The 17,844-nt window shown below is 48.4% G+C and overlaps 1 pseudogene; it reads right to left on the minus strand.

Annotated features, from left to right (window-relative positions):
• Window positions 1-15,080: 15,080 nt before the first annotated feature.
• LOC119279060 lies at window positions 15,081-17,466 on the minus strand (annotated as a pseudogene).
• Between the last annotated feature and the right edge of the window lie 378 nt (window positions 17,467-17,844).

Consider the following 17,844-nt stretch of genomic DNA (forward strand, 5'->3'; position numbering starts at 1 on the left):
CTAAGAAGGTAAAGGATAAAGAAGGGAACGACGTGATGGATATGCCGTGTCACATCCACACGAAGAAAGACGAAGAGGGGAATATCATCTACCCGAAGCATACCACTCGCCAATGTCGACTCCTGATCCAGCAGTTTCAGGGAAAACAGTCTAATAACAAGGAGAAGGAGTCGGACAAGGCCGAAGACAAGGAGGACAGTGAGGAAGGATATCCGCATATCAACTCTACTCTGATGATCTTTGCAGATGTGGAGAGCAAGAGTCGATTGAAAGTTATTAACCGTGAGGTGAACATGGTTGCCCCAGCAAAAGCAAATTATCTGAAATCGTCCCAAACACCCATCACCTTCGACCAATCTGATCACCCGACTCATATTGCCACCCCTGGGAGGCAAGCTTTGGTGGTCGATCCAGTTGTTGAAGGCACTCGACTGACAAAAGTGCTTATGGACGGTGGTAGTGGGCTGAATTTGTTGTATGCAGACACACTGAAAGGAATGGGCATTCCGATGTCCCGACTGAGCACCAGTAACATGAGCTTTCATGGAGTTATACCAGGAAAGAAAGCCGAGTCACTCGGCCAAATAGCTCTGGACGTGGTGTTTGGTGATTCGAAACATTTTCGCAAAGAGAAGTTGACGTTCGAGGTCGTGGATTTTCAGAGTGCATATCATGCCATTTTGGGGAGACCAGCTTATGCACAGTTCATGGCTCGACCATGTTACGTGTACCTCAAATTGAAGATGCCCGGCCCCAAAGGAGTGATCACTGTCACCGGTGATCGGAAAAAGGCAGAAGAGTGCTTTCAGAAAGGCTCAAAGATTGCTGATTCCCAGGTGACAGCGGTCGAGTTCGAAGAATACAAGCAAAACGCAGATCCGAGTGACTTGCTGCGATCCAAGAAACCCGCCACAGAGTCTGCATTTCAGTCATCCGGTGAGACGAAGCCTGTTCACATTCACCCGACCGACCCCGATGCAGCTCCGACCCACATCTCCACAACACTCGACCCGAAATAGGAAGAAGCGCTCATCCAGTTCCTCCGTGAGAACTGGGACATTTTTGCATGGAAGCCCGCTAACATGCCAGGTGTTCCCAGGGGACTGGCTGAGCATCGCCTAAGAGTCGACTCATCTGCAAAACCAGTCAAAGAGCATCTTCGGCGGTCCACCGTCCAGAAAAGAAAAGCCATTGGCGAGGAAGTGGCTCGACTGTTGGCGGCAGGATTTATCCGAGAGATATACCACTCCGAGTGGCTCGCTAATGTCGTCATGGTTCCTAAGAAGGACAAATCACTCCGAATGTGCATTGATTTCAAGCACATCAACCGGGCCTGCCCGAAAGATCATTTTCCTCTCCCTCGCATAGATCAAATTGTTGACTCGACCGCGGGATGCGAGAGACTGTCTTTTCTAGACGCCTACTCCGGGTACCACCAGATCCGTCTGTACGGACCCGACGAGGTAAAAACAGCTTTCATCACTCCATTCGGGTGCTTCTGCTATATCACCATGCCATTCGGCCTCAAGAATGCCGGAGCCACATTTATGCGAATGATTCAGAAGTGTCTACTCACTCAAATCAGTCGGAATGTGGAAGCGTATATGGATGATATCGTCGTCAAGTCACGAAAAGGTTCCGACCTGCTCGCTGACCTCGCCGAAACATTTGCCAACCTCAGAAGGTATGATATCAAGCTCAATCCATCAAAGTGCACATTTGGAGTTCCTGGTGGCAAGTTACTCGGTTTTCTCGTTTTCGAGCGAGGAATCGACGCTAATCCAGAGAAGATCGGCACTATTCTCCGAATGAAACGCCCTGTGCGAGTGCACGATGTCCAGAAGCTTACTGGATGCTTGGCCGCGTTAAGTCGATTCATCTCACAACTCGGTGAAAAGGCATTGCCTCTTTACCGACTGATGAAGAAGGCAGACAAGTTCGAGTGGACTCCAGAAGCTGATGCAGCGTTTGCCGAGCTAAAAGCTCTGCTCTCCACCCAGCCGGTGCTTGCTGCTCCAATCAGCAAAGAGCCTCTGCTGCTCTATATCGCAGCCACAGGACAAGTCGTCAGTACTGTGCTTACGGTCGAGCGGGAAGAAGAAGGAAAAGCTCTCAAAGTTCAGCGCCCAGTGTATTATTTGTCTGAAGTCTTGACTCCATCCAAGCAGAGATATCCTCATTATCAGAAGCTTGTGTATGGAATATACATGACCACAAAGAAGGTTGCTCATTATTTCTCTGATCATTCCATCACAGTCGTCAGCGACGCTCCACTATCAGAGATTTTGCACAACAGAGATGCAATTGGTCGAGTGGCTAAATGGGAGATTGAACTTCTTCCCCTTGATATCAAGTTTGAGGCAAAGAAAGCCATTAAGTCCCAGGCAATAGCAGATTTCCTCGCCGAGTGGATTGAACAGCAGCAGCCGACTGAAGTTCACTCGGAGCATTGGACCATGTTCTTTGATGGCTCTAAGATGTTGAATGGTTCCGGTGCTAGGGTTGTCCTGGTTTCCCCCAGAGGAGATAAGCTCAGATATGTGCTCCAGATTCACTTTGATTCCTCCAACAATGAGGCAGAATATGAGGCCCTCTTATATGGGTTGCGCATGGCCATTTCACTTGGCGTCCGTCGCCTGATGGTCTATGGCGACTCGGATTTAGTGGTCAACCAAGTGATGAAGGAGTGGGACGTGAGAAGCCCAGCCATGACTGGATACTGCAGTGCAGTGAGGAAGCTGGAAAAGAAGTTCGAGGGGTTGGAGCTCCATCATATACCCCGACTGAAAAATCAAGCAGCTGATGATCTAGCAAAGATAGGTTCCAAGAGAGAAGCCATTCCGAGTGGTGTGTTATTGGAGCATATACACACTCCGTCAGTCAAAGAAGATCCTTTCACCGAAGAAGCTCCACAACCCAAGAGTGCCACAGATCCGACTGAGGTTGAAGTCCCAGCAGTGGTCGACTTGGTCATGGAGGTCTTGGTGGTCATTCCCGATTGGACAGTTCCATATATCGCATATATCCTGAGAAAAGAGCTCCCGGAGGATGAGGAAGAGGCTCGACAGATCGTCCGTCGATCCAAAGCCTTTACCGTAATCAAAGGACAGTTATACAGAGAAAGCGCGACTGGAGTTGGTCAGAAGTGCATAACGCTAGAAGAAGGTCGAATCATCCTTAATGATATCCACTCGGGGACCTGTGGTCATCATGCGTCCTCTCGGACCATCGTGGCCAAAGCATACCGAGCCGGATTTTACTGGCCAAAGGCGAATGAGATGGCAAAGCAAATAGTGGATAAGTGCGAAGGATGTCAGTTCTACTCAAATATGTCACACAAGCCTGCATCAGCTCTGAAGACCATTCCACTCGTCTGGCCTTTCGCAGTATGGGGGTTGGACATGGTCGGTCCTTTGAGAACAGGGCGAAGTGGCTTCACGCATGTACTAGTGGCAGTCGACAAGTTCACCAAGTGGATTGAGGCTAAACCAATCAAGAACCTTGACGCCGGTGCTGCTGTTAGCTTCATCAGAGAACTGATATTCAGATATGGAGTCCCACACAGCATCATTACGGATAATGGGTCGAACTTTGACTCAGAAGAATTCAGGGATTTCTGTAACTCTCAGGGCACACGAGTCGACTACGCGTCAGTCGCCCATCCGCAGTCGAATGGACAAGCAGAGCGAGCCAATGGCCTGATTCTCAAGGGATTGAAACCCCGACTGATGCGTGATCTCAAGCATGCAGCTGGAGCTTGGGTCGACAAACTTCCCTCGGTGCTTTGGGGACTGCGGACCACACCTAATCGGTCGACCGGAAGAACTCCATTCTTCTTGGTCTACGGAGCTGAAGCAGTCTTGCCGAGTGATCTTCTCCACAATGCTCCTCGAGTTGAAATCTACAACGAAGCAGAAGCTGAACAAGCGCGGCAGGACGCAGTCGACCTTTTAGAGGAAGAAAGGGAGATGGCTCTGATCCGGTCGACCATCTACCAACAAGATTTGCGTCGTTTCCACGCCAGAAATGTGAGGGGTCGAGCCTTCCAGGAAGGAGATTTAGTTCTCCGAGCAGATCAGAAGAAACAACACAAGCTTGCTCCTTCTTGGGAAGGACCCTTCATCGTCACCAAAGTTCTCCACAACGGGGCGTACCGTCTTTACAACGTCGAACATAATATCGACGAGCCCCGAGCTTGGAATGCGGAACTACTCCGCCCATTTTACACTTAAGTTTAATCACTCGGATGAGTTGCAATAAAGTACTTCTGTAGTTCATGGACCTCAAAATAATAGTGTCATAGTTCCTCCATAATTTTTGTCACTTTTCATTTTGTCCAATAAAATTTCCCCTCAGTGGGTGACTTAGCCGCGAATCCGTTTCGCCTAAGTTTGTAAAAAATCCTACCGAGTGGTGAGCCAGACTCCCACTCGGAGGCTTAGCTGCGAATCCGTTTCGCCTAAGTTATCAAAAATCCTACCGAGTGGTGAGCCAGACTCCCACTCGGAGGCTTAGCTGCGAATCCGTTTCGCCTAAGTTATCAAAAATCCTACCGAGTGAAGAGCAAACCTCTCACTCGGGGGCTTAGCTGCAGCCCAGTGCTCGCCTAAGATATGAAAATCCTACCGAGTGAGGAGCAGACCTCTCACTCGGGGGGCTTAGCTGCAGCTCAGCGCTCGCCTAAGTTATCAAAATCCTACCAAGTGAAGAGCAAACCTCTCACTCGGGGGCTTAGCTGCAGCCCAGTGCTCGCCTAAGTGGACTAAGGAATAAGTCGACTGCAGTGCGTGTCTTGCTTTGGGCCTGCAAAAGACATTTCGAGCCAAAAGCAATCATATTCAAACACCGAATTCAAGTTGGGATCGGTACCAAAAGGAACCGAAAGTGCTCAGGCACTAGGCCTATTAAAGTTTATCGGTTACAACTCCACTCGGCATACCGAGGCAAATTTAAAGCGTCGAGCTTAAAAAGAAGTTTTTTACCCCTCCTGTGGAGGGCTGGAAGGTGCAACAAACTCATCAAGATCAATTCCATCTGCGATCCGAGTGGCAGCAGCAAGGAAAGTTTCCATGAAGGACCTGAAGTCGTGTTTCTTGGTGTTGGCCACCCGGAGGGCCGCCAGCTTGTCTGCTCGCGCATCTTTGCAGTGGACTCGGGCTAGACACAGAGCAACATCTGCACCGCACCGAGCCGAGGACTTTTTCCACTCCTGCACTCGACCAGGGACTGTGTTCAAGCGAGCCATCAGCGACTCGAGGTCGTTCTGGAGTGTCTCCCCGGGCCAGAGCGTCGAGTCGATACGAGATGTGGCGACTTTCAGCCTTGCAAGATAGTCCACGACAGCTGCAACACGGGACTCCAGTCGGAAAACATTCATGGCAACTTCGTCGTTCACCGGAGAATTGACGGGGTCAAGATTTGGTTCCAGCCGGCTAGTTTCTTCTTCAAAGTTTTGACAAAATTCTGCAAGGACGATTACCGAGTCAAGGCAATGGTCGAATGGAAAAACCACGGTTGGAAATGATCGCCGAGCATAGAGATTTACCTTCAAGCATAAGAAACAGCTTCTTGGCAAGACCATTCAGGAAGACCTCCAGATCTTTTTTCTTCCCAAGAGCAGCTTTCAGATTGGCATTTTCTTGCTCAAGCTTGGCGATTGAAGCTAACTTCTCGTCAACAAGCTTGATCTTCTCAGCTAGTTCAAGGTCCTTCTTCCGTTGGGCCTCCCTCACCTTACCTGCAAGTTACAGCAAGATCAGATTTTGAAACAAATAAAGGGAAAAAGCGGTCGTCAAGGTCTCACCAAACATACCTTCGGTCTCCTCCTTTGCCTTCGTCAGTTTCTCCTGAACCAGCTTCAAATTCAGCTCGAGCTGAACGTGCTTGTTTTCCAGCTCAGAGTAGCGAGCCACAAGATCACAGGAGTTCTGCGAAGAACCAATCGACTAAATGTCAAAGATAATTCACTTCCAAGTGAAAAAGGAAAAATCACGCGTTTCTAAGACTACAGCCGAATACAAGCATTCGACCGTAGTCTCGGGGACTACACCCAGTGGGTGCACTCAGCGTGCCCCCACTAATCCTATTAAAGATAGAGTCGACCAGTCGACCTCAAAAAAAAAGAGAGAGATGTATTCTTTAAGACTGTAATCGACTGCAAGCAGTCGACCACAGTCTCGGGGACTACACCCAGTGGGTGCACTCAGCGTGCCCCCACCGGTTTGCGAAATCCATTCGACATAGTCGAATGACGGAAAGACTGAAATTATAAAGCCTAAGGCCGACTGCCAGCAGTCGACCTTAGCCTTGGGGACTACACCCAGTGGGTGCACTCAGCGTGCCCCCACTAATCCTATTGAAGACAGAGTCGACCAGTCGACCAGTTTGCGAAATCCAGTCGCCATAGTCGAATGACGGAAAGACTGAAATTATAAAGCCTAAGGCCGACTGCCAGCAGTCGACCTTAGCCTTGGGAACTACACCCAGCGGGTGCACTCAGCGTGCCCCCGCTAACACGGAGTTTAATCGACACACCCACTGGGTGACTACTATAAATTCTGGAAAGGAAAAGTTTTTGGTAGGATATCCTAACAGAACAAACAGTGGTCGACTGACCTGAACATTGCTTTGGAGGGCAGAACTGGCGTCGTAAGCTGCCTGGCTCGCATCCCGGATGGTCTTCAACTGTTCCATCATGATCCCTGCCTAGCGTATCGCCTCCTTCGCTGCGCCAGCTTGGTCCTCTGGGACGTGGTGCGTCGTGAAGAGGGAGGGTTGCGGAGCACTCGTCAGCGGATCTGCGAAGGACACAGTGTGTCGAGTGGTGTTCTCCTCCTCCGCGACCAGAGTCTCAGGCACCGTCACATCCTGGGTCACCCTGCTGGCAGACGCTTTCCTACTCCTTCTGTGCTTCAGCGGTTCCTCATCTTCATCATCATCAGGGAGAGTGATTACAACATTGGATGGAGCTACAGAAAAGAATCAGAATTAGAGATCATGAGTCAGTCGACTAAAAATGGTGTTAAGAGTATAGTACCTGGTTTTGAGGTTGCTGCGTCCTCCATCTCATGGTCATCAGCCCGGGCTGAGGTCTCAGAAGTAGCAGCACTGCAACTCCAAAGAATCAGTCGACTAACTCCAGCGCCAACCAGAGACAAAGTTCACACAAAACAAGAAGACTTAAGCAACATGATTACCCTGATATGGTGGGGATGGACACCTTCATCTTCGGCAGGTGCTTGGTCGGCTTCGACGGGGCCGCCCTGGGCTGCTTCGGCGCCTTTTCAGTCGGCGCCGGAGAGGTGGTCCGGGGGCGCTTGGTCGACTGCATAACAGTCGTGACCCCCTCGCCGCGTTCGGTCGCAGGGTCATGGACAAGTTTCGACCGCCTTTCCGAGCGCGGTGGTGCGACCTCCTCCTCCTCCTCTTCCTTGTCCTCATCATCGTCATCATCATCGTCATCGTCATCATCATCGGCCTCAGCGGCGTCCGAGTCCCACTCCTCCTCCTGGCTCTCGCCTCCGCTCGCTTCTCCCTCCTCAGTCGGGGCCTGCGCTCCGTTGGGCATCGAGTACAGTTCGGTGAGGGCCTGATAAACAACAAGACAAAGGTCAGTCGACCGATCGGCAGAGAAAAGAGAAATAAATACGACGAGAATACAATGGGAAGTGGAGCAGACATACCTTGTTTGGGTCACTGTGGCAGTCGAGTGGAGGAATCCTTCTGGCTCCGCGAGGGTTATCCTTGTTCCCAGTAACAGCGGCCATCCACCTTTCCAGAGTGGCATCGTCGACTGTTTCTGGGTTGACCCGAGTCACATCCTCAGTCCCACAGTACAACCACATGCAATGGCTCCGGAACTGAAGAGGCTGGATTCGGCGCCTAAGGAAAACTTCCAGGAGATCCATACCCGTCACTCCCTCCCGAACCAACTGAACTACGCGCTCCATCAGCATCTTCACGTCAGCTCTCTCCTCCGGAATCAAATTCAGAGAGGAGGGCTTGTTCACTCGGTCCATGGTAAATTGAGGAAGTCCACTCGACTGCCCCGGCGTCGACTCATCCTGGCAGTAGAACCAGGTCGACTGCCAGCCTCTGACCGACTCGGGAAACGTCATGGCTGGGAAGGTGCTCTTGTTCCTCACTTGGATCCCCAGGCCTCCACACATTTGGACCACTCGGGTTCTTTCGTCGCCTGGACTCGCCTTCTTCACGGTTTGAGAGCGACATGTGAATATGTGCTTGAACAAGCCCCAATGCGGTCGACAGCCCAGAAAACACTCACACATGGACAAAAACGCGGCAAGATAGGCGATAGAATTCGGGGTGAAGTGGTGGAGTTGCGCTCCAAAAAAGTTCAAGAAACCACGGAAGAAAACGCTCGGCGGCAAAGAGAATCCGCGGTCGACATGGGTAGCCAGAAGCACGCACTCACCCTCTTCCGGCTGGGGCTGCCACTCTTTCCCCGGAAGCCTCGCGGCTCCATGGGGGATCAGGCCCTCGTTGGCCATGTCGAGGAGATCCTTCTCCGTGATGGTCGACTGGATCCAATCTCCCTGGACCCAGCCTTTCGGCAGGCGAGATCTAGACGAAGACCCACCGCGGCTGGTGGATCTTCCCTTCGTCTTCTCCGTCGCCGACGCCTTCTTCACGCGCTCCAGCGCCGCCGTCTTCTCCTTGACCATGGCTACCGGTGGGGCGCGTGAGGAGAAGTGGTGCGGAGGCGAGAGCGAGCACGTTGGGCGGAGACGAAGGGGGCAGAGAGAGAATGCTGAGACACTGTTCAAAAAACCCTCGCCGAGCGCATTTATAAGATCCCTTCCGAGTGGATGACAGGTGGGCCCGGTCGATCTAATCATATCCTGGAACTGTTACGCGGGCGGGATACGTGGCGAAGAAAGCGGCGCGGGAATCGAGGCGTCTATGCCCCGTCCCATCCGAACGCCGCGGTCCGCTCCGCTTCGCGCGTTTCCCCAAATTTCGCATCCCGCGGAATCCGCGAACGGCAGATCGGTCTGTCAGGCGCGGGATTTCCTGCGATCCGTCGCTCGGAAATCGACGAAGCCCGAAAGATCACTCGACGAAAGAAAAGAATGGATCGAGTCGACTGAAGACAAGTTGCTCACTATCAACGAAGAGATTCTCTGGTTCAGAACAACGCACGACCAATGTGCAAAGGTTAATCGGAAACAGCATCAACTCCTCCGTCACTCAAAGCCTCAATCCATGCGGGGGCTAATGATGGGGTCATGTACCTAGGGTAGGGTCACAGACCTGGTCTAAGTACCCTGCCCAAGGACACCCTTGGAAGAGGTCACCTTCCAGTCGACCAACGAAGGACTCACTCGACTGACTTGAAGGACTCGACCACGAAGACTCACTCGACCACCAGAAGGTCAAGAGGCACTCTGCACTGCAACGGCCTGTAATTAAGTAGACTTTATGATAGTAAAGACACTTTATGTGGGGCGTCACCTGTAACGCCCCGGACTAAATACACCTTAAACCCTTCATTACGTGGGCTGGCTGGGGTCCTGGCGCACTCTATATAAGCCACTCCCCTCCACAGGCAGAAGGGTTCGGCACCCTGTAACTCATATACTCATAATGCACTCGACCGCCTCCGGGCTCCGAGACGTAGGGCTTTTACTTCTTCCGAGAAGGGCCTGAACTCGTACATCCCTTGTGTTTACAACCTCTCCATAGCTAGGACCTTGCCTCTCTATACCTAGCCCCCACTCTACTGTCAGACGTAGAACCACGACAGCAGGAAACCAGCTAGTGGTTGAGGGGGGCGGCTATTTACAGCCGGGGAGCAGCCCGACATGATAAGACATAAATGCCCCTAATGATATGAACTTTAGGGGAATAAGATATTTGGGACAGCTGGCGCATAGCATAGCAACGGTTGGAAATTTGAGCTCTCAAATTCCTCAGGGCTATCATGTTCCTGACTTGTAGGCAATCCGCACAGGCGAATTCCTAACTCCTCAATCAGAACAAATTCCTCAGAGAACAGAAGGTCATAGTCTCTGTCACTAAAGAAATTTACTGAACTGTATGAGATTTCGAAAGGCTTCACTAGAAGGATTGGGTATGTGTAGGCTTTGAGATGAGCATCACTTGGAAACTTTTCCTTAGTTTTACCTCAACCCCCTTTAACAATACGGTGTTTCCTATGACTCAACAAAGGAAAATGAAACTATGAAAACAAAAGTCTTCACGCTTCATAATCCTCGCGTCAGTATCAATATCTTCAAGGTCACACCAATTTCTTCATTTTCAAAGTCTTCAGATGAAGATATTCATTTTCAGGGGTCGACTTTCTTCGGAAATATCAAACTCCTCATAGACTTATTAGACATGTCTACACTCACAAACACATTAGTCCTTTAACCTATAAGTGTTGAATACACCAAAATCACTAAAGGGCACTAGATGCACTTACAATGTCCCCTTTTTGGTGATTGATGACAAATAGATTAAGTTTTCAATGGAGATAAACATATGAAGTGTAAATACTGATATTGAGGAATTTCATTGCAAGATATAGAAGAACTCCCCCTGAATGTGTGCATATTTGAGGAATTTGCTTTGGATTGCAAATGCACATTGTAGAATAACATCATGGAGATCTCCCCTATATCTTATAATCCATTCACGCATTTAACATATAATATGAAGAATTTTGAATGCATGATGGAAAATGGTGTCTGCCGAAATTAAGGATGCGTGCATTAAGGTACTTGAGGAAATAAGCATGCAGAAAGTAGTTCAAAAGTATCAGACCACCATCGGACTTAAGTTTACAGCTCAACCAACAAACACTTCAGAAGAGCGCGAGTTGTAACTTAACAAAAAAATATCCTATATATAAGACCTGCTTGAAGACTATCTCAAATTTATCCCCCTTTGTCATTAAATTACCAAAAGGTATGAAACTTGAGGACTAACGCCCCTGTAGAATATCATCTTGAGGTCGGTAGAGGAGCGCCAGTGTTGTGGGGGTTGTTTGTCGTTGTAGGGCCTACGACAGTGTCGTTGAGATCCTCGGCTTTATCCGTCTCACGCGATGAAGAAAATGAGCTGTGACCAATTAAGGAACTTTGACATTCTTGAATTTCTTCGAAGGAGGATGAGACCAGTCAAGCTCCTGTTGAAATTCCATCTTCTTGAGATCTTCATCACTTTAAAGATGAGAAAGTATGGCCCAAGTGCGATCAAATATTTCATGCACGTAGTAATGATTCCTCTTCATAGTGTTTTGAGTGACAGACATGTTCTGAAGAATTGAGCCAAATTGATGTTTGACCCACTTGTGATTGCAATCGACCTTCTGTTGAAGACTTAGAAGAAGCTCACGCTCAGTCATCACTCGTGGGGCAGTGGCTTCAGGATTTTTCTCATGGGATCTAGCAGAATCTTGAGTAGTAGAGTCGTCATTGGTGGAGTAAGATGCAGCCTTACAGAATTGACCATCCAATGGATGAGTGCCTTCATCGATAACATCAGCTTCGCCTGTTTCATCAGCTGAGGAAATAGTGCATTTGAGGACTTCAATAGGAGGCAGAAAGCTGAGGTGATTCTGAAAGTCAGCCTTGTATGGGATTGAACACCTGGTTCTGATAAATTTCATAATATAAGGAGCATAGGACTTCAATTCAAGTGGTGACAGTGCAACATATGCCAAAGTCCTCATGAAGAAATCATGATAGTTAATGGGAATCCCATGTATGATGTCGAACAGCAAATTCTTCATGATGCCAACAACTTCTTCTTCTTCTTCAAAATTGCGGCATTTGATTGGAATGAGGGTTTTGGTCAAGATGCGGTATATTGTCCTTGGCACATACAACAAATCCTTCACTAGGAAGGTTCTTCTTGGAGCTTGGCCTGGCCGCAAATGCTTCATCAGCACTTGCATAAGATGATTTCGAAGTTCAGGTTCTTCATAGATTAGCCTTGCGCCTTCAGTAGGAGGATTGACAGGCATGACATGAAGCAATTCAGAGGCCGGAGCTTTATAGTGAGTGTTTTCAGTCATCCAGTCAAGCGCCCATGAATTGATATCAGCCACATTGCCAGTGAGGTGCAGAGTTGCATAGAACTGAAGAATTAGCTCTTCATTCCTGTCACATATATCAGCACAGGAACTGAGGAGTCCAGCTTCGAACATTCAGTACTGGTTGGAAGCACGGAATGGACTCCATATCCACATGAGGAATTTGACGATGCTGAAATACCTTGTCCTTGTCAAACAGAACAGATGCATAGAAGTTCATCTAGCTAGCAGTCCAAAACCTCTTGCACCTTAGCATTGTTAAGCCATAGACCAAATAAACACACTAGCATAACAGCAGGCAGGAAGAAACCCCAGTCCTTCAATCGTCTCCTCTTCCTCTAGTCTTGACGGCGCTGAACATGAGCCACCTCCAGCCTGGTGCTGCCGCACCGTGCGCCTCTGCTCCCAGAGCCACAGGAGCGGCGAGGGCATCGGATTGGCCAGGCACCGCCGCAGTAGTAAGTGCCACAACACCCAAATCCTGGCGAGCGAGGGGGGCGACCGAGTGAGCCGCCACAGCCGCGCCAAACGCCTCCTTCACACATTTTAAAATTAATTTACTTCAATTTGTTAATGGTTCATCACACATTTAAAAAAATATTAGTGTAGTATAAACAATAATATTCAAGCAATAATAGCATTAAAAACTGTTTGTGACATTTGAAAAATGACCATGTGCTTCAAAAAATGTCCATGACATTTAATAAAGTGTTCATGTATGTTTATATATGTTTTGTACCATTAAGCAAACGTTCCTCACATTTTTCTAAAAAATATTGTACATTGTTGCTCGTATATTTTTTTAGAAATGTACACACATATGAAGAATATGTTGGTGAAATTTTTAGAAAGGTTTATACAGTGTAATGGAAATATTAACGTTTTTATTTAATGTTTTGTGCCACTCATTAAATGTTCAGGGCATATTTAAAATGTTTAACATATATTTGAATTATTTTTGAATATGTATCAAAAAAGTATTCATCATGTATTTGAGAAATGTTGAACGTCTATCAAAAAAATATTACGCACGTACATGTGTATTGCAAAAGTCTATATGTGTTTGGAAAAAAATAAAAAAATGTAAAAGGAAAATCCAGAAGGAAACAGATAAGAGAAACATAAAAAATAGTATAAAATTACGTCTTGAAGATTTTAAATCAGGACTGAGTTAGACATATTTATGAAAACAAAAATAAGTAGAGGTCATACCAGCTCTTCTTCACCATGACCACTTCATCAAATCATCGTCATTATTGCCTTACAGTTGCACAACCGAATGATATCAAAAATACAATATAGTGCAAGTGAGTTTTAGAGTAAGCTGAAATCTGCAAACACTATTTGCATGGAAAATGACAAGAAATATTTGGTCTTTCATTAGATCAATAATGAAGCACATAAGAGCCAATTGAAAATTCTTTACAATGTCTTCTTTTGAAATAAGACTCAATAAGTTGCAAGAAAATTTTACGAGAAACGACTAAAAGAAAAGAGCAAAAAGAAACAACCAAGAACAAACAAAAGAGAAACTAGAGGTTTTTTTCTTTTCTGAATAATTTTATCAAACAAAAAGAGTACACAGAAACACACTAAAATAGTTTTAGAGTTTTTAATTTTTCTGAATAAAGCGAATAAATGAAAGAAAGAAAAACTGAAAGCGTGAAAATATATATATCGAAGAACTCCAAACAAACGATAAAAGAAGAAAACAGAGAAGCGCACTGAAATATTTTTGGAGTTTTTAGTTATTCTTTTTTAACAAATCAAAACAAACAAAAGAAAGAAAAAACAAAAAGAAACAAGAAACGTTTTTGGGTTTTTTCAAAATTTTAACAAGCACACAAAAGAATACAAATAAAAGCAAAACATGGATATACGAAGAAAACGACAAACACCAACAAGTGTAATGAATATGATAACATCAATTAAATGTAGATGACAATACGTATTCCTCCAAGCTTATGCTTTTGGCCTAGCTTAGCCGATGCCTACTGACGGTGTGGGTAGAAATCAAGACGGGCGGTTTCCTCCGTTGCCTCATGCGTCTCGGCTTGCTCTATGGTGACATAATATCTCTGTTAAACCTGTCGATCAAATAAAGAAGGCAGGGTAATAGTAACAAAGTGGTACATGTCAAAGGCTAATTTGTACCGATATTCACTCGTTTCATATTCAATAAATACGTGACTTTGCAGTTGCATAGCCTCAATATCTAGGAAACTATTAGGGAGTTCATAGTCCTCATTAAATTTGATGGGTATCTCAAGGTAAGACCCTCTCGGCGACCACCGCGACGACAAAGCTCTGCCCCGCGCTGAAGAAGCACTGCGTCGAGACACCTCACCCGCTCCTCATCGTTCGTCGACACAGCCACACAGGGAGGCAAGTGCTTTAGGTAGCGCGTTGGCTGCCCATCGCCTCCCGCAAGTACGAGCTCGTGCAAGGGCTCATGGAGCCACTGCTCGATGACAACGTCGTCACTGCACGGGTCGCCGCCGTGACACGTAACCCACGATGCAATGAGGTGGTGACCGTGAGCTCAGTTGGTCGGTAATTAGCGACGGGGCGTGACTGGTCTCACATGGCAGACTTCTTGGGTGACGACAAGGTGATTCATGAAATTCCTCGCGACCGACTATGATCGCCGGAGGTGCGGGGGGAGCGGAGCGGTGGGGGTTCTATTTCCTGAATATCGAGCCGTCGACGGGGTGAGAGTTGCTCTCATTTGACTAAATTTAGTCATGTGACGAAAAATTTTGAGGGACAGAAGTCATCATTTTTTTGGGACTAATGGTTTAGGGGATCTGCTAGCTAGTGTCTAATCCCACAAAACGATTGTTTTTCTGTTAAATTTGACTTTTGAGGCAACTACTAGCGATGTTTTTAATAAAAACATCATTTTCCATTACGAGAAAAGTGAAGAACGAAAGCAAAAAAAGGCTTCTGATCCTTCATTATTTTCTATTAAGAAATCCTAACTTTTCTAATTAAAATAAATCACGCATAAATACATTCACTATCTAGGGTATCTTGATGACAACAAATACTCTTCTTCCAAACTATATTGTCTGCTCACCTTCTCCATGCTTGTACCCTCAGTCACCACTGCATAGCTTGGTGCATCCATATCACATATTACGGCATTTTCATGGTGTAGTTGAAGGCTCTCGAGTGTCATCTCCACTTTCCTCATGGTCGGCCGGTGGTCTCCTTCCATCCTCACACATGCCGCGGCCAACATAGCTATCGCTTCAACATCCTTGCCCCCTTCCACCACAACTTGAGGATCTAACACACAGACTAGGTTGCTTGTTGTGAGCAAAGTGGTGAAATATATGGCTAGGCTTTTTTCCTCGAACGATCGATATGAGCATGGTTTCTCCCTGGTTAGCAGCTCCATGAGGAGAACCCCAAAGCTATAAACGTCACTCTTCTCGGTGAGCTTTCCCGAGTAGTAGTACATGGGGTATAGGTACCCAAATGTCCCTTGGATGACAGTTGCATCCCCTGTTTGACCGACTGGCATGCACCTTGAAGCTCCAAAATCAGACACCTTTGCTACGAGAGTGCCATCTAATAGAATGTTCTGAGATTTGATATCCCTGTGGACTACAGGGATTGACACGGCTGAGTGAAGGTATGCAAGAGCTCTCGCGGTCTCTGTGGCTATCCTCAATCGATCCACCCATGCCAACAATGTTTCGGTGTGTTCCACGTGAAGATGATGGTGAAGAGTCCCATTTGAAATGAATTCATACACCAGCAACGGTACCTCCGTCTCGAGGCAGCACCCGAAGAGCTTCACGACGTTTCGATGGTTGATCTGTGAGAGGATGGCTACCTCGTTGACGAACTCATCGATCTCTCTCTGGACTGTGACTTTGGACTTCTTGATCGCCACCACGTGCAAGTCTGACATGATTCCTTTGTACACGATGCCGTGCACTCCTCCGCCAATCTCGCGAGCTTTGTCGAAATTGTTTGTGGCCTTTTCCATCTCCATCAAGGGGGCGATCATCCTCTCCGAGATGTCCGCCTTTTGTGACACCAATTTCTGCAGAAGGTATCCCCTGTTTTTCCTAAAGAATTTCGGCCTCAACAATTTTGCCCTCCTATGCTTCAGCTTCTGGGCCACAAAAATTGTAGCAAGTACCATGAGTAGAAAGCCAGCGCCACTGCTAATTCCTATGCCGACGCTTAAACCTGAAAAACGTGAGGGAAAATATGTCGCGCTTATGAGAACTTGAGATAGATCTGTGAATATACGCAGACCAAAATACGTACGAATTATAAACATCCTAAATTTACGAAGAAAAATGCTAAAAAAACTACTACGTGTACAGGTTGACGACTCACCTAGGGAAGATTTGACGCAGCCATCTTTGATCCGGGGGTCGCCACGAGCGCCGCTCGGGCACCGGCAGAGGTACCCTCCGTCAGTGTTGGTGCACTCGCCGTAGCACGAGACCGGCAGCGCGCACCCGTCGATGTCTTGGCATCCACCCACAATGTAAGGGTTGCCCTGATACCCGTCATGGCAGTGGCACACGTATCCGCTGCGATAGTGGCCGGTGACGTTGCGGCAGGACCCGAGGCTGCTGCGGCATGCGCTACGAGAAACATCCTTAGGACAGCCAGACGTCGCCACTCCCTGAAGCACCACCGGCTTCGAATCCAGCGCAAACCCGAGAACGACGGGGATCGGCATCCGGCACGACGAATCGCCGGAGGAGTAGTTGAGGAGCATGGTGGATGCGCTGTCGAGCCATCCTCGCTCTGCGACGCGCACCGCGACGGGCAGCTTGCTGTCGGACTCGTGGTTCGGGTCCTGCCACGTGAACCGAACGCCGTAGGAGGGCCAGCCGATGGGGATGGGAGTCTCGCAGCAGCCGATGCCGGAGCACGCTTCGCCGTCGTACTTCGTGACGGCGCTGCTCCACGTGTCGTAGATGGAGCAGAATGAGGAGCAGCCGGTGATGACGTTGCCGACCAGGTCGCCCACCAGCGTGGCCTGCACGTTGCACCCCGTGACGACGAGCACGCTGTGCCTCTCCGACACCACGTAGGGGCCGCCGCTGGCGCCGGCGCCCAGGCTGCCCCACGTACCGTGGCCGCCTGCCACACTATGTAAGGTGATGTTCACGGCGCCCGCGGTGTCCATGACGCGTACCGTGGAGTTGGCCAGCGAGATCTCCACAACCTCGAGGGTACCGCGCGCCGCCGATGAGCAACCGCTCTCGGCCCCGCGCCCAGTGACAGGTGAGGTTGAATCCCGGCCAGTAGCAGCCGTCGCCGACGCCGAACGGGTATGGCACGCTCACGCCGCCACAGCTGGTCGGGCAGCTCGCCGGCGGCCCTGTGCCTCGTACGGCCACCAGCAGCAGCAGCAGTAGTGACACCATGTGCGCGGCCGCCGGAATCATCGTCGTCGCCCGCGGATATGCACTTCTAGCTGCGTTGTGTGCCGTGTGCGTCATATCATCGTCTTCTTATCGATGGCCGGCAATTTAATTGTTACGAGCGAGTGATGTTGGTGAGTTGCCAAATGGCAGACTACACCGAATTCGCTTGACTGGACTTGGTCACCCACTTTCGTTTTCGCTTGGGCCCAAGTTGAAGCACAGCTCACCTTGACAACCGATCTTCTTCTTGGTGGTCGCTTGAGCCCAGTAGACTCCATAAACCATTAGGCCGAAATCTCGTATGTTCCTCTTATTCATTTTAATGTACGTACAGTACAAGAAACTGAAGCTTTTTTTCTGCCATGGCAGTACAAAGAA

Source organism: Triticum dicoccoides, chromosome 3B, assembly GCF_002162155.2.
Source record: "Triticum dicoccoides isolate Atlit2015 ecotype Zavitan chromosome 3B, WEW_v2.0, whole genome shotgun sequence".
Classification (NCBI taxonomy): Eukaryota; Viridiplantae; Streptophyta; class Magnoliopsida; order Poales; family Poaceae; genus Triticum; species Triticum dicoccoides.